Raw genomic sequence first — 21,955 nt, 5'->3', positions numbered from 1 at the left:
CAATATTTCTTCTTGATATTTTATATTAGTCCCTTGTGAGGATAACATTCCTCGTTCCTTCCATAATGCTCCGTGCACATGAACTACCCCAAACGCATATTTTGAGTCTGTCCAAATGTTAACGTTCTTACCCTCGCTTAATTCCAAAGCTCGAGTCAGAGCAATTATCTCCGCCCCTTGAGCTGATGTTCCTGGAGGAAGAGAATTTGCCTCAATCACCACTTTCGATGTTGTTACCGCATATCCTGCGTAACGAGTCCCATTGTCTACAAAGCTGCTTCCATCTGTGAAAAGTTCCCAATCTGGTTCCATCAGCGGCTGATCCTTCAGATCCGCTCTACTGGCATAGGTATGCTCAATAATTTCCACACAGTCATGATTGAGGTCTCCTTCTTCCGTCATTGTTCCTAAAAACACTGCTGGATTTAATAGGTTAGTCGTTTTCAAAATTACATCATCTTGTTCAGTTAATATAGCTTGATATTTCATCATTCGGCTGGGTGATAGCCAATGGCCCCCCTTTTGTTCCAATACCGTAGTTACCATATGTGGTACAAATACTTCGATTCGTTTTCCTAACGTAAGCTTTCTAGCTTCTTGTATTAAAAGAATGGTAGCTGCCACAGCTCTTAAACAGGAGGGCCACCCAGCACTTACCGCATCCAGCTGTTTAGAAAAGTATCCTACTGGTCTTTTCCAGCTCCCTAATCATTGAGTCAGTACTCCTAATGCCAATCGTTGTCTCTCATGTACAAACAATTGGAAGTCCTTTGATAAGTCTGGCAGACCCAGGGCAGGCGCTTTCGTTAAGGCTTCTTTTAATTTTTTAAAAGCCTCCTGTTGCAACTTTCCCCATGTAAATGTGCAGGCTTTCTGTGCTTCATAGAGAGGTTTTGCTATAAGTCCATAGTCCATTACCCACAGTCTGCACCACCCAGCCATACCCAGGAAGGCTCGTAATTCATGTAGGTTCCATGGTTCCGGAACTCCACAAATGGCCTGAATCCGATTAATTCCCAATTTCCTTTGTCCCTGGGATATTTTGCACCCCAGGTAAATCACCGTGGTGCATGCAATTTGTGCCTTTTGTTTGGAGACCTTATACCCATTAAGCCCCAGCTGATTTAGAATATCAATAGTTACCTGAATACATTCTGATTCTTCTTCAGTAGCTATAAGTATATCATCCACGTATTGCAATAACAGATACCGCCTTCTTGGTAAATGGATTTGTCCTTAATTGGTCCAATTCTCTATCTCCTTGGCAAGGTGGCCTCCAAAAAGGCTCTTACAACCCCTCGATTTACGGTTTGGAGGTAAAGAGATTACACATGAATTTTTATACATACCAGAATGCCCTATCCCTCTGCTGGGACGAGACTTACTGACTAAATTAAATGCTACTATAACATTTGAGGATGGAGAACTAATCATGACAATCCCAGAATCAAAAATAGGCTAGGAATAGTAAAGATTATAGATAACTTATCTATAATCTTTACTATTCCTAGCCTAGCTTCCAATTTTAATGGATACTGCTTAATCCGTACTGGTCGCGCCCCTTCCTTAAGCTCAATTTTTACTGGTTGAGCCACTTTAGATTTCCCTGGAACATATATTTCCCAAACTGTAGGTATTACTGCACTTTCCACTTCCTTCAGAATGTGGGGGATGGCTTTTTCTTTAATCATTGGTATCTGTCCTATTTTTGATTCTGGGATTGTCATGATTAGTTCTCCATTAAGTACTGAATACGTTGCCCCTGTATCAACTAGAAACTTCACTTCCCTATTTCCTATATGAATTGTCACTAGGGGCTCTCCTGTTTTTCCCTGGTTTTCTAGTCAGCTACTATAATCCCCTAGGACCATTGCCTTAGCTGTTTCCTGATTTCTGAATGGATTCCTGTTGTGGTTTAACCTGGCTGGCAGCTAAACACCACACAGCCGTTCGCTCACCCTCCCCCCTCCCTCTCTGGGATGGGGGAGAGAAACGGGAAAGTGAAGCCTGTGGGTTGAGATAAAGGCAGTTTATTAAGATAGAAAATAATAATGATACTAATAATAATATGTACAAACAAGTGATGCACAATGAAATTGCTCACCACCCGCTGACCGATGCCCAGCCCAACCCCGAGCAGCCGGCCCCCCACCCCGGCTAGCCACCCCTATATATTGTTCAGCATGACGTCAGATGGTATGGAATACCCCTTTGGCCAGTTTGGGTCAGCTGTCCTGGGTCTGTCCCCTCCCAGCTCTTGCTGCACCCCCAGCCTGCCCGCTGGCAGGACAGAGCGAGAAGCTGAAAAGTCCTTGGCTTAGTGTAAACCCTGCTCTGCAACAATTAAAACATCAGCATGTTATCAGCACTCTTCTCATCCTGAGCCAAAACATAGCACCCTACCAGCTACTAGGAGGGAAAATAACTGTCCTAACTGAAACCAGGACAATTCCCTCTACCAATCATTGACTGTTCTCGAAGAGGACATTCATTTCTCCAGTGACCTTCCCTTTTACAATGGGCACATTGATTAAGACCCAGCCGATTTCCTCCCGAGCCTGGGTAACCTCTCTCTGCTCCCCTACCTCGGCTGTTCATATTCCCTCGACCTCTTCCTCTTAATCCCACACGTTCCTTTCCTTGGATTACTGCCAATAAATTCTGTTGTTGCCTTTTTGCTGTTTCCTTTTCTCTATTGTTATATACTTTCCAAGCAATTTCCAACAATCTATCCAGATTTCTCAAATCTGCACCTTCCAGTTTCTGCAATTTCTTCCTAATATCCTCCTGGGCCTGTCCTAAGAAAATAAGAGCTAGCTGGGTCTTAGCTTGTTCAGTTTCCACATCCAAATCTGTGTACCTTTTGGCCGTTTCTTTTAATCTTTCCAGAAAGGCAGATGGTGATTCCGCCCTTTCTTGCCTAACATTGTATAATTTTGACCAATTTATAGTTCTGGGCATAGCATTTTGTGCCCCGATCTGGACCCAGTCCTGATACCTGTTTAGCCTCCTCATTCCGTCCCCTGTATTATAATCCCACTGGGGATCTTCAGTGGGGAAATTCTGGTCTAGATTTCCGGGTACTAGCCCATTTCGTATATCTTCTCGAGCTCTTTCCCTGGCTGCCCGCAAAACCATATCTTTTTCCGTTGAATCCATTAGGGTATCTAAAATTACCTGTAAATCATCCCAATCCGGATTCTGAGTTTTAATTATCATATTCACCACTCTTGCAACTTTGTCTGGGTTTTCCCTATAAGTTCCGGCTGCCTGTTTCCAAATTACTAAATCTCCAGCCAAAAAAGGTACCTTAACATATACCGGTCCTTCCGTTCCTACTCCTTGCCTGAGGGGTGCAATTATCTTTCTTCCCTGTTCATCCACAGTCCCTCTTACTCTCTGCCGTTGTCGAGTTCTATGTGAAACAGGAGAGGCTAAAGTCAGGGACTCTCCCTCATTTTCCTCTTCCTCCTCTACCTGTTCCCCTGGGGCTGACGGCGCAATTTCCAAATCCACATTTCCACCATTCATTTCTCCATTATGCTTACTATTTTCTATTGCCTGATGCTGTATGCAACGTCCCTCCTTATTACACGCACAGCAACGATTCTCATTTGGGGTATTAAATACCATTATTCCGCAGGCTTGCTGCCATTCAGGTTTTCGGCGCAGATAAAAGAACAATTCTACATATGGAAGCTCATCATACTTTCCTTCCCTTTTACAAAATAGCATTAACTGTAAAATTGTATTGTACTGCAGTGTCCCATTCTCGGGCCAAGTCTCTTGGTCCTCTAACTCATACTGTGGCCACCAGACGTTACAATAATCAATCAATTTCCCTTTCCGCATTTCTTGACCAAAACCACCCTCTTTCCAATGTGCTAATAAGCACCTGAGTGGGGATGTCCGTGGAATGGGAGCATCCTGACCCAAAATCTTCTTTAGCGCTTTCATAACAATCTTATGACAGTAATTACAGTAACAGAGATTTGAAAATCACTTATAGCAGCAAGGGTTGCCGAAGCAACAAGGTGCCGCCCAAGCGGCAGCACACTACCCTAAAGGCTGTCGAAACAGCGGTGTGCTTTGCCCGATATTCCTGTATCTAGGGAATATTTGCTCCAGTGATACCTTAGCCACCATGTTTGCAGTGGCAGATAGCGAGGGGAAAGCTTATACCCATCCAGTCATGTGGTCAATTAGGAGAAACAAGTTATTAAGTCTCCCTACTTTAGGTAACTCAGTAAAGTCTACCTGTATACTTCAGAAAGGTCGAATCCCTGGCTCCCGTCCCCCTCTAGGTGGGTTACGGATGACCTTTTCATTTACCTTTTGACATATGGTGCATCCTCTGCATATTTGCTTCACTAAAGTGTATATTCCTATACAGACATACTTTCTTAGCACAGCATCACACATTGCTTGTATCTCCCAATGACTCTCTTGATGTAAAGCAGTTAATATTTGCCTCATTGGTGCTTTATTCAGCATTTATCTCCCATCAGGGATTATCCATTTTCCTTCAGACTTCATGGCTCCTGATTCCTTAAAAAAATCTCTCTTAAATCTTTTTAGTTTTCAACAGTTCCCTGAATCTTCTCTGGATTTATTCTTCGTTTTCCCTCAGACATTAGATGTCTTATATACTTGACTTCTTTTTCTACATGTTGTAATTTATTTTTCAATATTCCCAAGCCCTGCTTTCCCAGAAAGTCAAATAGCTTGTTAGTAGCTTCCTTCACAACTGTTTTCTCCTGTCCTGACAATAAATATAATTCACATATTGTAACAGTAATACCTCCTTGGGAGGTTTTAATTGCTCCAAAATCTGTTGTAGAACTTGCCCAAATAAACTGGTGGCCCTGTAAACCCCTGAGGTAAAACTGTCCATCTGTATTGTTGCTTCCACCCCCATTTCAGTGTCTTTAGTCAGAGGTGAATATATCTTTGCTCTCAGGGCCTGAGAGCACTCCATTAATAACACTGCTATTCCAGTCAATTTACTATCTGAATGCCCAATTTCATCATCAAATCCCTTCCCAACAAGTTAGTCCCTGCCTCGGGTACATACAATAATTGCCCAGTGATCATTTTATCCCCTAGTCTCAGCTTGGTGTCACCAAAAGTGGCACTGTTATCCCAGCCCCTTCTACCCCCATCAGTTTTTAGGGTTTCATTAGTTAATTTAATCCCTAATACTTTACAGGCCAGTAATGACCTAGCTGCCCCAGTGTATTGGGGCTGCCCCTGTGAGAAGAATCCAGAAGCCTCCCCGTGGCAGATAAGGGACAATTTCAGCCGGCCCCAAAGGGGCCCACTGCTGCCCAGAGCTAAGCCATGAGCAACACAGTCCGTGCCTCTGTGAGAGCACATCCAAGAAAATGAAAACAAACAAACAAACAGAAACCTGCTGCTCAACAGCAGCTGGGAGAGAAAAACCTCCCTGCAGACACCAAAGTCAGCACAGAAGGAGGGGGAGGAGGAGCTCCAGGCACCAGAGCCGAAACCCCCCTGCGGCCTGTGGTGAGGCCCCTGGTAGAGCTGGCTGTTCCAACCCCAGCCCCCCCGCCACCCCTCCCCAGTACTTGGGAAACTGACCAAACACCACAGCAAATATACCAAAACTTCTAGACTGTTACTTAGATAATGCCTACATCATCTTTACCTGCTCATTCAACTTCAGACAGCTCAGTCAATCACTACATACCACACCATTAAGGCCTTCAATAACCCTTTTTAACACTTCTTTCTATCTTTCTCCAGCCTGTACTTTCATTGGCCAACTTAATTCCACACCTTTCTCCCTCCAGGATGCTGAAACAACATGTCAGCATACCATATTTCATCCCATTTTCCTTCTCTCCTCCTTCTTCCACTCCGGATATTCCTACCTGAAGTGGCCAGCCTGGCCACACTTAAAATATCCCATCAAAACCTGTCCCTGCTAGGATTCAGGCCGTAACACAGGCAGCCTTCCTTGCCTGCCCTTCCTTCATCTCTCCTCCTCTCCTTTCCATCCTGTCCCTGACTGCCCCTGAAGATTTTCTTCCTCTTTCTCCAACCCTCTGCCTCACTACCTGGTACACTGTCAGTACCATTAGTTTCGCTCTCTGCTTTTCCTTCTCATCTGCCCTCCTGACATACACCTTCAGGGCCTCTCACAGGAGGCCCCCCAGTGACTGTTCACTACATCCCCCCACCCTCCAGATCCCCCCCACCATGTATCTGGCCAGGCTTTAATCACAAAACAAGAGCCCTTGGGATACTGGGTCCTCGGGATTCATCCCCAAGTACTTTCTCATTCTGACCCGAAGTCTCATATGATTTCTGTGTTGCACACTATTATTATTCCAGTCAGGATTGGCAAGTGGGTATTTCTGCCCTCCCAGTATTACCCCTGGTCCTGGAGGATGAGCTCTTTCCTATTCTTGTATAGCAACTCTCCTCCTGATCATTCCCCTTTCTTCCCCTGAAAAAACATACTTAGTATAGACATCATTTCCCACCAAGAATCTAAGTTAGGCCCCAGGAACTGGTCTAATTGTTCAGCTAGCCTGATGGGGTCCTCAGTTAAAGACTTCATCTCCTTCTTAAAACCCCTAACACCTCCCTGCCGGCAAGGACAGGGCGAGTTAGTGTTAGTACTGTTAGTATCAAGGAAGGCAAAATTCTCAATATCTCTTCTACCTTGTTCTAATTCTTACCAGAGTCTAGAGTACGCTCTTCTCTAGGGACAGTGTTAATTGCAGTCCCTGTCTCCCTTCCTGGAGTGACTGCTGCTGCCACCAGTGCAATATTAAGATTATAGGGAGCATAATTTGGCTCCTTCTCTGAAAAAGGAATCTTACTGTTTACATAAATTTAAAGCCTGAATTTTCATCAGACCCGTATTTTGGCCAAAATACTGCTGTTTCCTTAATTGGTTCTTTTGTCCAGACTGATACACAATATTTAACCATTTTCTTCTTTTATCATCTCCTCTAATTTTGGGATTATTTTTCCAATTTCTTATCATTCTTCAGGAAGAACTGTTGGTAGGCAGTCCCCCAGGGATATCTCCCTGTCCCCTGGAACTCATATTTCCCATTTCTCCTGGCCCTTGTCAGTGTGATGCTACAGAAATTTCCCTCCTGCAGGGTATCACACACTAACATTCTTATTCTGGAAAATGGGGGTGTACTGCCAAGCACTTCCCTGTGCAAGGGTTACCGTACACCAAATTTCCCTGGTGTACTGCCAAGCACTTCCTTCTGCAAGGGCTTACTCTACACCAAATTTCCAGAGACTCTTCCTTTCACTCCCTTATCTCACGCTTCCTCCATCTCCGGCCGCGCTCCTCACGGAGCTACGGAACCACGGATCAGGACTCCACACTCGCTTCGTACAAAAGTACGTCTCAGTCACACTTCACAGAGTCTCACCCGACCCCCAAGGCAATACTTAATATTTCTTACCTTGGTCTGTGCACAGAGTTACCAGATCAATTCTTAAACCTGGAGTGCCTACCTTCTTCCCTTCCCCACTACTTCATGGATCCTGCCTCTTTAATAAGTCTCCAGCCTTCTGTCAGCTCTCCACAGAAGCGCCACCTTCGATGCACAGTTGAAATCAGCAGGACATGCCTTCCTGCTGCTGCGGCGGTGGGGCTTCCCGGTAGGTGACTGGATCCCGAATGAGCCCGCAAATTGTGAGAAACACTCTGTAGTGAATAACTACTAGGATCTCAGTGAAGTAGTAATTTATTCGTGATTGCAATGGTGGGCGCCCCACAAGCAGGAGAGCGCACCTACTAGTTCCAAAACACAGTTTTTATACTTTTTGATGACAGGACCCTCCCCTGTTTCCCCACTGAGTGGGTAATCCAGGTTCACAATCTACTTGATGCTTCACAGACAATGCACGGCCTTCCAGCCTGTTGAATTTCAAATTTCTTTTGATTTTTTTACTGCTTGAAGTGGTAATGTTTCTTCACTTATCTGACTTGACTTGACACTGTGATTTTCACCTAATTGTTCTAAGGAGTCTGGTTGCCTGCATTTTACAAGGTCGCTTGCTAAGCTTTCTTATCACGGTAAGCATATCTCAATACCACATTCCTTCCCTCTAAACAAACGTAACTCTGCAAAAACAACAGTTCTATTCCCACACTGTTATGCCCCCTGGTGACCTGAACGTTCCTTTTGATCCAGGCCCTATAGGCCCTGAAAAGGAGCCGGATCTTCGATCGGGGAGGAATAGGATACATAAGGCGCGAAGGCTGGGTAGCTTAATAACTTAAAGCAAGACATATTGTTCCCAGGACTAGCCCTGGAACTCTCTGGTGTTTGTAATCAAGACAAGGAATGGAAAATGGGGTTGCCCTTTATGTGAGGGAGCAGGAAACCTGCGTGGATGAGCAAGGAGCTCATCGATAAGATCAAAAGGAAGAGGAAGGTCTATGAAATGTGGAAAAAGGGCCTGTCCTCTTGGGAGGAGTATAGACGTGATGTCAGGGCCTGCAGGGAAGCGACAAGGAAGGCTAAAGCCCACCTAGAGATGAGGCTTGCTAAAGAGATAAAGGGTAATAAGAAGGGTTTTTTCAATTATGTAAATAACAAAAGGAAGACTAGGGATAATGTGGGTCCCTTGCTGAACGAGGGGGGGGTCCTGGACACGGAAGATGCCGAGAAGGCGGAGATGGTGAATGCTTTCTTTGCTTCAGTCTTTGCTTCAAGGAAACCCCCAACCAGGGACTCCTCGCCCCTGGCAATAGGACAAAGGGTCTGGGAAATGGAGGGCTCCCCCTGGTAGACGTGAGAGTGGTTCAGGAGCGTCTGAGTGGGCTCAACGCACACAAATCCATGGGTCCCGATGGGATGCATCCACGTGTGCTAAAGGAGCTGGAAGATGTGATCGCTGAACCACTCTCTATCATCTTTGAAAGGTCCTGGAGAACGGATGAGGTGCCTGAAGACTGGAGGATAGCCAATGTCACTCCGGTCTTCAAGAAGGGCAGGAAGGAGGATCCGTGAAACTACAGGCCAGTCAGTCTCACCTCTGTCCCTGTAAAGGTGTTGGAGCAGCTTGTTAAAGATGCCATCTCCAAGCAATTGGAAGAGAAGAATGTTATGAGGAGTAGTCAGCATGGATTCACCAAGGGGAAGTCGTGCTTGACCAACCTCATTGCCTTCTATGATGGCATCAACAGCTGGGTAGATGGGGGGAGAACGGTGGATGTCATCTACTTTGACTTTAGCAAGGCTTTCGATACTGTCTCCCATGACATCCTGCTAGCAAAGCTGAGAAAGTGTGGGATAGATGAGTGGACAGTGAGGTGGGCTGAGAATTGGCTGACTGGCTGAGCTCAGAGGGTGGTGATCGGCGGAGCAGAGTCTGGCTGGAGGCCTGGATTAGCCATGTTCCCCAGGGGTCGGTGCTGGGTCCGATCTTGCTCAATATCTTCATCGACGACCTTGATGAGGGAATAGTGTCTGCCCTCAGCAAGTACACTCATGACTCCCAAAGCTGGGAGGAGTGGCTGACACGCCAGAAGGCTGGGCTGCCATTCAGCGAGACCTGGACAGGTTGGAGAGATGGGCAGGAAGAAACCAAATGAGGTTTAACAAGAACAAGTGTAGAGTCCTGCATCTGGGAAGGAACAACCAGAGGTATCAGTACAGGCTGGGGGATGACCTGCTGGAGAGGAGCTCTGCGGAGAAGGACCTGTGGGTCCTGGTGGACGACAGGTTGACCATGAGCCAGCAGGGTGCCCTGGTGGCCAAGAGGGCCAATGGGACCCTGGTGTGCATTTAGAGGAGCGTGGCCAGCAGGTCAAGGGAGGTGATCCTTCCCCTCTACTCTGCCCTGGTCAGGCCTCACCTGGAGTACTGTGTCCAGTTCTGGGCTCCCCGGTACAAAAAAGACAGGGACCTCCTGGAAAGAGTGCAGCGGAGGGCCACAAAGATGATACGAGGCCTGGAGTATCTTCCCTATGAAGAAAGGCTGAGAGACCTGGGTCTGTTTAGCCTGGAGAAGAGAAGACTGAGAGGGGATCTTATCAATGTGTACAAATATCTGAGGGGTGGGAGACAGAAGGATGTAGCTAACCTCTTCTCAGTGGTTTGTGGGGATAGGACAAGGGGCAACGGCCGCAAAACTGAACACAGGAAGTTCCGCACCGACATGCGAAAGAACTTCTCCACGGTGAGAGTGACGGAGCACTGGAACAGGCTGCCTAGAGAGGTTGTGGAGTCTCCTTCTCTGGAGATATTCAAGGCCCGTCGGGACGCCTACATGGGCAGCCTGCTCTGAGGATCCTGCTTTGGCGGGGGGTTGGACCCAATGATCTTTAGAGGTCCCTTCTGTGAAATGTGTTTATTTGATTCGTGTCAGTATGGAACAATGCTAGGGCCGCATGATGAAATATAAGCTCCTATTTAAGAAAAACAGAGTGATTAGTGTACCTAGTTCTTGTATCATGCAAAGGAACGATCCAGCAATTTGTCTAAATAGAGGGTTTGAAGGGCGAACATTGAGACTCTAGTCTGGGAGATAAGAGGACCAAGGAGTTTCTTTTAGCAAACTGCAGACTTTTGCATGGGACGCTGCGCAAGCCTCTGATAACCAGCAAAGAGATCCACCAAATAAGGAGAAAGGGGGAGTTGAAGGATGACCGAAGGACAAAGCCTGGGAGGAAGACTACAAGCCTTCAGCACAAGAGACCCCCAGAAAGACCACCAGAGACTGATACGCATGCGTCCAGAGAGGGTTTGGATTCCAAGAACTAATTATAATAACCCTGCCTTTTCTAGGAATAGTGATGAATATGTATTAGTCTAGGAGCATAAAAATCAACCACTTGATGTAACAGGTGTGTGTCCTGGTAGAGCAGAGACTCCCGGTGCACCCAGCGCTGTTTGCTTGCCTCTATTCGCTTAATAAATCACAAAAATCCTATTTGGGACTTAATCATTTATCACACTTCTAACCCCTACAGTTCTGTGATTCTGTGATTCTGTGATTCTGTGAAAATGGAGACTGTTATATGATCTGAGAAAAATTAATGAAGTCATGGAAGATATGGGAACATTTCAACCAGTATTACCATCTCCAGCTAAGCTATCCCAGTCACGGACTGGGAAAAGGGAAAAGGGAAAGGATGTGTGTAAACATCTTCTGTCAGCTTTTGCGAAATTAGGAGTTCCAAAAATGATTAAACAGATAATGGGCCAGGATATGGGGCCCATGCAACCCACTTTTTTTTCAACAGTGGGGTATTCAACATCTGACGAGTATACCTCATTCTCCCCATGGGAGAATTATTGAACAGGCCCATGGTACCCTAAAAGCTATGCTTCTAAAACAAAAAAGGGGGAGTAGGGGTGTGACCCCCAGGAAAAGATAGATAAAGTATGCTATGTTCTTAAAGTTTTAAATCAATGGACAGAGGAAAGTCCTTGCATCTGTCCATGCAGGAGAAAAGGTGACGGGTAGATCTGGGAGACAACAAGGTGCCGCCCAAGCGGCAGCACACTACCCTAAAGGCTGTCGAAACAGCGGTGTGCTTTGCCCGATATTCTGCCAACCCCCCTTCGACACAAACCCACACAATTACCAATACCAAACACCAATGCCGAACCTGCGGAGCTTTCGCTCCGTCTGACGGACGGCGCCTAGGCTTACCCCGGGAGCTCCCTGCCCAACCGAGCGTGGCTTTCGCCGTGTCTGACCGGCAGGCTTTCCCAAACCAAATTGTTACCGAAAACCAGAAAGCACCTTTGCTTACCTATCCAGTGGTACGTTGTGAGCAGCGGAGGTCGGTCGCGGGTCGATGGCTCCCCGAGAAACTCCTCGGTGCCCGCTGGAGCGTAATCAAGACATGATCCGCCTCAGCAGTGCCCACGCTGTCCCATCTGGGTCGCCAAAATATTAGCGTAGCAGACACATAACCACAATGTGATTATATGAAGGTGCTTTATTCAGCACTGGAAACCAGGGGCAGGTGCCCAAATCTGGCTTCAGATCCCGTTACATCCCGACCGCAACTTATACTATTGTGATTACGTAAGATGATGCATATTCATTATTGATTACATCAGCCTCGCATTCCATTCTAATTAGCTCTCCTCCCCTTCGCACATGCCCAGTGCCATCTGGTGGTCTTTTAGGTGGTCTTCATGATGAAGTAAAGAGTCTTCCTCTCTTCTGAACTCTTCACCCTTCTCCCCGGCGCATGCTCACTTCAGCTCCTGGTGCTCATCCAACGGGTTAATCCATCTTTGGCTCCTTATCAAAGGTCGAACTGTACCTGTTATTCTTTAAATGTCCTCCCTATACGCTTTCTCTTAGATATATTGGTTACACCTGCACTTGATCCTTCACCAAGCAGTGCGAGACAAGCAGCACAAGAGACAGGACAAAGACAAGCAGTACAAGATACAAACAAAGACAAGCAGTATAAAATATAAAATATATGCCCATGCTAACACTCTTAAGACTTCAAAGCCATAAAAATAATTTTCAACACGATGTTCAAAGAAAACACAGCCTGACTTGGTTATATAAAGAAAATTCAACAATCAATTTTCTTATTTGCATTGGCATTAAATGAGTCTGGCACCCGTGGCAGTGCAGAATTCATACTTTTGTAATGTTTTCCTATGGGTGGTGCCTCTTTGTGAGGAAAGGGTAATGCTAAGGTGATTCATTACGTAAAGTGCCTTTCCCAACCTGTTCTATGGTGTTTCCTGGGTGTCTACTGAGGCAGTAACTGGTCATCTCTGTGAGGAGCAACTGGCAGTCCAAAGGCTTAGCTGTAGGATAAGTTATCATCGTGGTATGAGTGACAGCTTCTCTCCCCTCTATCCTTTGGCTATTTCAGTCAATAATGATAAAGTGTATTATGTTTCTCTGTATCACTGAATAAATCCTTAATGATAGCCAAGACTTCAGTGCACTAAGTACTGTGTAACTGTTACAAGAAGGAAAGCAGGAATACACCATTGTTAAGAAAAATCTTGGGTGGCAAAGTCCTTTTTCACTGCCCGTTTCCTGAATGTACTTTTTAAAGGAAATATTTAAAATTAGATGAGTAAAGTTCCACCCTCATATTACATGTATTACTACAGCCGTGTAGGTCATAGCAAAAAAAAGAATTTTGAACACTGGACAAAGCTTAACACAATACCATACCAGAACACTCAACACCTAGTAAAGCTATATTATCAATTTGTTTTTGATTTTCAAAGAGATTTCCAAAATACATCTGCAGCAGTTCATTTATTTCCTTGAGGGTTTCTGCAGAAAACCTGACTTTTCTGCAATTCTAAAAAAATACTCTTTAATATCACAAATATTCAAAGGACATAGATGTGTCCAAAACTCAGAAGTCTGTATACTTGAGATTCTACCATGTCTTTAAAATCCCTCTGGATTCCTTTAGGAAAAAAATATAGCAATGTGAGAACTAACGTTAATGAAACAGTAAGAAAGCACTAAAAGATTCCAAACTTTGAATATAAAGATTGACTAGACCGTTATCAACAGGAAAAGAAAGACTTTTTCAAAACTGCATAGTAAGAAAATTCTGTAAAAATCCTTGGAGGACAGTCTATCACTATTAATGCACCCCTAATAAAAAAAATATATCTCTAAAAATAGTGCTGAACACAAAGACAAATGTTGTATATTATTTGAGATAGTTATGAAGTTTTAGAGGTAGATGACTAAATCAGTTATTTGGGAGAATTACCACTACAGCTATTGTTGTAACCAGTATTACATTTTACCTATATAGTGTTCATATCTGTGCAAGAGTGCAGAGAGCAGGAAGAACATTTCTCACCTAACAGCAACTACATTAATTCAATGTCTTTGGTCTGCATCAGTTCTCCTAGAAATGGGGGCAAGGGGAAGAAAATTAGGAAGGCAAGACAAATCAACCCCATTTGTGTACGCAGGCAAGTAAGAGGCAAAATGCACCAGCCAAATTATACACTAAGGGTGACTGGGCTCACTGCACAATCCTCAGGACATGGCTAGATCAGATGGGTAATACCCAAACACTCTATAGGCTGAAAATGAAACATCAGAAATCCTGTACAGTAGTTTCCACGATGTGAATTCAGTCATCTTGCCTTAAGTATTCACAACGGTGCTGTGCTGTTCCAAAAGCACTTTCATTCCTGTTCACCATGTCCATCAGATTTGGGGGTTCCATTAAGAAGAAAAGCAGTAACTAATAGCAGCACAAGGCTTTGTCACTAGTGAACAGAGTATGTTAACTGGCTAACACTTGTGAAGTGTTAGTTGTTCCAAACAGTAACCATTTCAAAAACAGGGTCACCACCAGAACCTGATGGTATTCAAAGCATCTGTTTAATACACAAATGGAATCAGAATTTTTCTATCCTTTGGGTAGTCTTCAAATTTCTCAAGGTACCACTGGTGGTGTTGCTTTGCCCTAGAGCCCAAGATAAAAAGCGTACACAATGCAAATGCAAGGCTTTCAATGGTGCAGCAGGCAAGGGCAAACCCAAACCATTCCAGGATCTCTCCAAAAAAGTTGGCTCCACTGACATACTCAAACAGTCCTCCTCTTGGTATATTGTAACCAGTTTCCCCTGGTTTTCTATTTTTTCTTTTTTTTTTTTCTTTTCTTTTTGTCTCTTTTTACCACTTTTTTTCCTTTTTTTTCTTTTTTTTTCTTTTTTCTATTTTTTTCCTTTTTTTCTATTTTTTTCATTTTTTATTTTTTTCATTTTTTTCCTTTTTTATTTTTTCTTTTTTTCATTTTTCCCATTTATATTTTTTTTCTTTTTCCTGTTTCTTTCCCCTTTTTTTTCATTTTTTCCTTTTTTCTTTTTATTCTTTCCTTTTTTCTCTCGTTTTTTTTCTCTTTTTATTTCTCTTTTTTTTCTTTTTTCCCCTTTTTTCTATTATTCCCTTTTTTCTATTTTTTTCTTTCCTTTTTTATTTTTTCCTCTTTTTTTTCTTTTCCCTTTTTTTCTTTATTTTTTTTTCTTTTTTTCTTTTTTTTCTTTCCCCTTTTTTTCTCTTTTTTCTTTTTTTCTTTTCTTTTTGGCTCTTTTTCCCTCTTTTTTTCTTATTTTTTTCTATTTTTTTGTCTTTTTTCCCCCGTTTATTTTTTTATTTTTTCATTTTTTTCATTTTTTTCATTTTTTTCATTTTTTATATATTTTTTCTTTTTTTCTCTAGTTTTTTATCTTTTTTCTTTTTTCTTTTTTGTTCCCTTTTTCTTTTTTTTTTCTCTTTTTCCCCTTTTTTTCTTTTTCTTTCTTTTTTTTTCTCTTTTCTTTTTTCTTTCCCTGATTTTTTTTCTTTTTTTTTCATTATTTCGTTTTTTCTTTTTTCCTTTCACTGTTTTTTTTTATTTTCTTTCTTTTGCTTTTCCTCTTTTATTCTTTCTTTCCTTTTTTTTGACTTCGTTGTTTAAATCAGTCTCGATACCTCTCTTAGAGAGTATTCCAGCAAGCAACAATGCCACAGCCCCCACTTCCATGGCTGTGCTTCCTCTGAGAGGTAGGGAGCGACCCTGACCCATGTCTGCCAAACAGCACCCTCTCAGTCGTTTATTTTCCCAATCCCCTCCTCTAGCTGCTTACCGCAGTCTCGGAGAACTCAGTCGAGCTGGACTATCTGGCGATTAAGCATCCCTGCTACCAGATGTCGGAAAGGGAAACGGACCCGAGTAACGATGCAGCCTCGATGCGAGTATAATCGTTCTCCTTTATTGCAGGTTCTCACAGAGTATATATAGGCAACTAACTACAGCACGCACCGATAACAACTTATAATTGGTCTAGCTTCTCCATGTATTTGTCTCTAGCTTGTTTCCTCATTATCTTTAATACAAGGACGTGGGAAGCAAGGCAAAGCCACCTGCGAATTCCTTTCCCACAGCTATCTTCAAATCTGTGTTATTTAAAATGCACAAGTGATCCTGAAAGTCGGTTAGTCCTATCATCAGGAAATTGCCACCTCAATGAGTTATTCAGGACTGAAAACAAGAACTACTGGATCTCGCGGCACTGACTGTTTGACAAAATGGTGAAAGAAAGTCTGACGATGAGCAATTTCAGTGGCATGGGACAGTAACAGGTTCTAAATGATCATACTTGGATCCAAAAATGGCAGTAGTTTGTCCTTTCTAAGGCATCAACCCAACGGCTATTGGCAGGCCCAAAATGCAAACTGAACAATAGGTGTTTGCAGGAGTAGCAACTAGAAAGCATTTTATGACACCAAATAATAACTACAAATGAACCTGCATCTCGAATACTGCTGTGCAACTTTAGCCTGTTCATCCACTGTCTCAAGCAAAGATAGCTAAACTTAATGCACAGAAAAGATAAAGACATGTTCCTGCAAGAGATACCACTGTATGACTAGGACTCTGCAGCTCAAAAGCCATACAGAAGGAGAGGTTTGTGGAGCTGAGTGGCACAGTGGCACAGGGTGAATGAATGAGGATGAGTCATTCCGTTTCTAAAAACAAAGAAACAAACAAAAAAAACCCCTGCTCCCAGCTGTTTTCACAACAAAGGGCTTATTTGCTCAGAGCAAACAAGGTATTTCTTCAGGCTATGCACAATTAAGTTGCTGAATTTCTTGCTAAGTAACTGACCTAGGTGAGTTCAAAGGGCAACTGACATCCACAGAAAAAAAATCGATCAAGTGTTTTTAAACACAAAGATACTGCCTCTGATCCAGAGCTACAAGTCACTGTAAATTAGGGGTATACACAAAGAAGGTATCCCCGTTTGGGTCACCTTCAGACATAGGACAAGCATTCTTACATTTTTCATGTTCTCACTGGTGAAAGGAAACATTCATAATAAATTTGTGATTGTTATGTCACAAATGCAGAGACGTGATTTTGTTACTAATATGTGGTGGAAGCATGCACTTCACATGCAGATGGGCGGCACTCCAGGGAAAGGAGAGTCAGCTCAAGACATCGTTCAGCAAATGCAGGTTCAGTGAAACACTAGAGGGTATCTATGCTTCACTGAAGTACCTGGCATAAGCTTCTGCTTACAGTCCACAGGAGCAGGGAGGCACCACAGCTGTATCACTGAGACACTAAATCATGGATTTAGTGTCTCATCAACTCCAAGAGGTTCTGAAACTTCTAGGAAGGCAGGAGAGATTGCCTTCAAGCAAGTATGTTTTTATTGACCCAAATACTGGTCTGTCCTCAGTCAAAAAGAAAACCCACCTTTTTTTTTTCTCCATCTACACAGTAAACCCAATGACTCAAATAAGGAGTGGAGAAGAGATGAAAAATCCCAGAACAAAAATTTCCTAGTCACTGACAGAACATTTTGCAAGATAACTTGCTAATGAATGAGACTTACTTAGAGGTAAAGCAAATGCCACATTTCTGCTCACTAGTGTTGGCATCAACATGTGAGAGGTAAGAAATGCTAAACTTCTGGTACAGACATTAGTATGTCATGTCTTATTTTGCAGACAGTATGATATGGTGTGAAGTGTAAATAAAGGTTTTATTAATGTAACTGTTCCAGGCTCTCTAATAAAAATCACAACTTTTCATTTTAGTGGCTTAGCCAAGTATACACTAAGAAAACCCAGGAAACCAGAGTCATAGCTAGCAGGTATTATAATACAAGATTCATAAACTGAGCCACAAACAACTGGATTAAGACAAAAGTTTTTCCTCCAGCAGTGTCTTGGTTCCAAGAAAGATTAAAATCTTGTTTTGTCTTCTTCCCAGAATAAGCTACCTGCAAAAAAAAAAACACCTTTTTGATTTGATTTCACAAATAAAGAGAACCTATCATAGCCTGTGATTTAAAGAACGAAGTCAAAATTTCTTCTTAGTGACGAAGTATTCTTTATTGACAGCGCTGGATGCACGGGGGATCCTTCCACCTAACGTGCATACCCAAAGTGACAAACTATCTCATATTTATACAGCAGAACAACGAATATTCAATTAACACCTATACATATTCATTACCTAAACCCGCCTACTCACGCTTCTTATGCTAATTAGCTTATCAGTCCTTTGCACTTGCGCAGATTCTTCCAAGAATTGTGGGCAGGGGTCTTAAGGACGTGGGCAGTGGTCTTTGGGAGGAAGGCCGTATGTCTTCCTCATAGTATACTTCTCACCCTTTATCTAGAATGTAGCGATTTTGCAAGTTTGCAATGTCCTTATCAGTCTGAGCTAATTTGTGTCCTTGTTGTCCATCTGTTTCCTGCCCGAGACGGGATGTCTGGCAACTTTTTGTTACTTCGTTTTCACCTATTCTTCTCCTCTTGTCTCCTGATAATATATCTTACAGACTCAGACTACTTCTTCCTTGACTAACAGATAATACTGAGTAACTAATCTATTCTATTCTTAATACCTAGGTAATGATTCATCCTACTGCCTAGCTAGCTAATCATCCTTTTATATTTACTAATTGCTTGCTTGTTTCAATCCCCCCTTTTCTTGATGCATGCAAATTCCTTTGCATTAAATGTACCCATCTTTCGTAATACAACAAAACAAACACTTGAACAATACACATACAAATATGCGTCGTCAACAACACCTGATATGGTCCGGTCCATCTTTCTTCTAGGGGTTGTCCTGAAAAAGTCTTTATATATACATAATCCCCGGGCTTAAAGGCGTGGATTGGTTGATCCAGCCCTCTAGCCCTGGTCCCTAAAATCAATTTATGTACTTTATTTAATTGTTTCTGAAGTTCAGTTATATAAGCATATAAATATTCTGATCCTAACTGTGTTAGATCCTCTCCACTAAATAGAAATTGATACGGCCTCCCATATAAGATTTCAAAGGGACTCAAATTCTCCTTTACTCTAGGTTTAACTCTAATTCTAAGTAATGCTAAAGAGAGGGATTGAGGCCTTGACAAATTAGCTTCTTGTCCGATTTTAGCTATTTGTTGTTTAATTAAATGGTTCGTTTTTTCTACTTGTCCACTTGCCTGCGGTCTATAAGGAGTATGTAGTTGCCAATCTATCTTTAGAATCTTACTTATCTGTTGTACCACTTGCGCATAAAATGTGAACCTTTATCAGAGGACATTGCTACTGGAATCCCAAAGCGTGGTATTATTTCATTTAACAAGACTTTAACCACTTATCTTGCTTTGTTTGTTCGACAGGGAAAGGCTTCGGGCCATCCTGAAAACGTGTCAGTCAGAACCAATAAATAACGATACCCCCCTTTTCTAGGGAGTTCTGAAAAATCAATTTGCCACTGTTGTCCCAGATAATTTCCTTTACCAATTATTCCAAATTTTATTTTATTCTTAGTATTGGGGTTGTTGTGTAAACAAATGCTACATTGTTGAGCTACTTCTTTTATCGTTGCATATAAATTTTGTCCCACTAATGTCTGACTCAGGCTCTTATGCAATGTGTCAGCCCCCCAATGTGTTTTATTGTGTTCTGTAAGAACTGTGAGCCATATCAAATTAGAGGGTATTACTACTCAGTTATCTTTTAAATATACCCATCCATCTGGTTTCATTTTACCTTTCAAATCTTCAATTAATTTTAAGTCTTCTTTTGTATAATTTGGCTTTTGGTTTATGTATATAGTTTGAACTTTACCGTCTGGTATCAAAGATGATGCCTTCACTTCAGTTAATCCAGCTACCTGCTTAGCCTCTTGATCTGCCAATCGATTTCCAATTTCAAAATCGGCGTTCCCCTTTTGGTGTCCCCGACAATGCATGATAGCTACCTTTTCTGGTTGTTTTACCACCTCTAACAATTTTAAAATTTCTTCAGCATGTTTTATCTGTTTTCCCTGAGCGGTAGGCAATCCACGCTCTTTCCAAATCACTCCATGAGCATGCACCACACCAAATGCATATTTAGAATCTGTCCAGATATTTATTTTCCTTCCTGCTGCTAGTTCCAGTGCTCGTGTAAGAGCAATTATCTCTGCTTTCTGGGCGGACGTCCCAGGAGGTAATGGTTTAGACTCGATTACCTGTTGAGTGGTTGTAACGGCATACCCTGCCTTACGTTGTCCTTGTTTCACAAAGCTGCTTCCATCAGTATACCAAGATTCGTCAGCATCTTCTAAAGGTTCTTCCTTAAGATCAGGTCGCCTGGAATACACGGTCTCCATTGTTTCTATACAGTCATGTGTTATTAGCTCATCCTGAGTTCCACTAAGGAAAGAGGCTGGATTCACAATGTTAGTGACCACAATTTCCACATCATCTTGTTCTACTAGTATTGCTTGGGATTTTAAAAATCTCTGCGGCGAGAGCCAATGACCTCCCTTTTGTTCTAAAACTGTTGAGACTGTATGGGAAACTAGCACTGTCATTTTCTGTCCCATTGTAAGCTTCCGAGCCTCCTGTATATTGATAATGACTGCTGCCACCGCCCGAAGACATCCGGGCCATCCTTTACTTACTTCATCCAGTTGTTTAGAGAAGTAAGCTACTACTCGCTTATAGGGACCCAGCTTTTGCGCTAATACTCCCAAAGCCATCCCTTGTCTCTCATGTGAAAATAACCAAAAAGGTTTCGACAGGTCCAGCACTCCCAAGGCCGGAGCAAAATGGCTTCCTTGCATTCAGTTCCCAGCTCTCGTTGTCCTCCCGAAATTTCGAATCCCAGATAGGTCACACGTTGATGAACCAGCTGGGCTTTCTGTTGGGAGACTCGATATCCATTTAAACCCAGAAAATTAAGGAGACTGACAGTCCATTGAACACAGCCTTCTTTAGTCTCAGTGGCTATCAATAGATCATCCACGTATTGTAACAAAGTCCCTTCAGTGTCCAGAGGTTTCCAAGTCTCAAGTTCCTTTGCTAATCGGTTTCCAAAAATGGTGGGGCTATTCTTGAATCCTTGAGGTAATACTATCCACCTAAGCTGCATCTTTCTACCTGAGTCGGGGTTTTCCCATTCAAAGGCAAATAGGTTTTGGCTTTCTGTGGTTAAGGCTAGGCAGAAGAAGGCGTCTTTTAAATTCAGTATGGTAAACCAAACTTGACTATTCTTTAATTTAGTTAGCAAAGTATAAGGGTTTGCCACTACTGGATGTATATCTTCGATGATTTTATTTATGGCCCTCAAATCCTGAACTAGCCTATAGCTTTTTCCATCTGCCTTTTTGATTGGCAATATGGGTGTATTGTATTTGGATTCACATTCAACTAATAATCCATACTGTAGAAATTTATCAATTATCTCTTTAATTCCTTTCCTATCTTCTATCCTCAAAGGATATTGCTTAACCTTTACAGGTTTCTCACCTGGCTTTAATTTAATAATTATTGGAGTCACATTTTTAGTTCTTCCAGGGACTTCGGTGGCCCAAACTCCTGGATACACTTGATCTGTGATCTCTGAGGGTATTTCACTTTTAAGGTCAGTTTGTATTAGTGCCAAGCTCAACACATTTATTAGTTGTTCTTCTTCTATCTTTAATTCCATTTTCCCTTTTTCAAAGACAATTTCTGCTTCTAATTGTTCTAACAAATCTCGACCTAATAGAGATTTTGGAGATCCAGGTAGATATAAAAACCTATGTATCCCTATTTGTTTCCCCAGTTTATATTTCAAGCACTGCAAAAAAAACCCACCACCTTTTCCTGTTGGCCAGTTGCTCCTATTACATTTACAGACTAATTAACAGAGAAAGAATCTCCTTTAACCAACAAAAATTCAAGCCTCTCTCTTCATTCCTTAGCTTTATTTCAACCAGTGGACCTGCTAGGGTAGGTGCCCCAAGTCCCCATTATTCCTGACTGTTCTAAGTTTATCCTGCAGCCGAAGACAATTTCTTTCTGATATCAGGGGGGCAATTGCCCTAGGAAGAGGCTAGCCAATTGCCTCTGTTTTCTGAAGCCACATCCAATTTTATTATTATTATTATTATTATTATTTTTCTCCTTCATTGCATTTCAAAAGTTGGTCCAAAAATTCCATAGGGGTTTCT

Source organism: Oxyura jamaicensis, unplaced genomic scaffold (genome assembly GCF_011077185.1).
Source record: "Oxyura jamaicensis isolate SHBP4307 breed ruddy duck unplaced genomic scaffold, BPBGC_Ojam_1.0 oxyUn_random_OJ200, whole genome shotgun sequence".
NCBI lineage: Eukaryota > Metazoa > Chordata > Aves > Anseriformes > Anatidae > Oxyura > Oxyura jamaicensis.
This window is presented reverse-complemented; position numbering follows the sequence as displayed.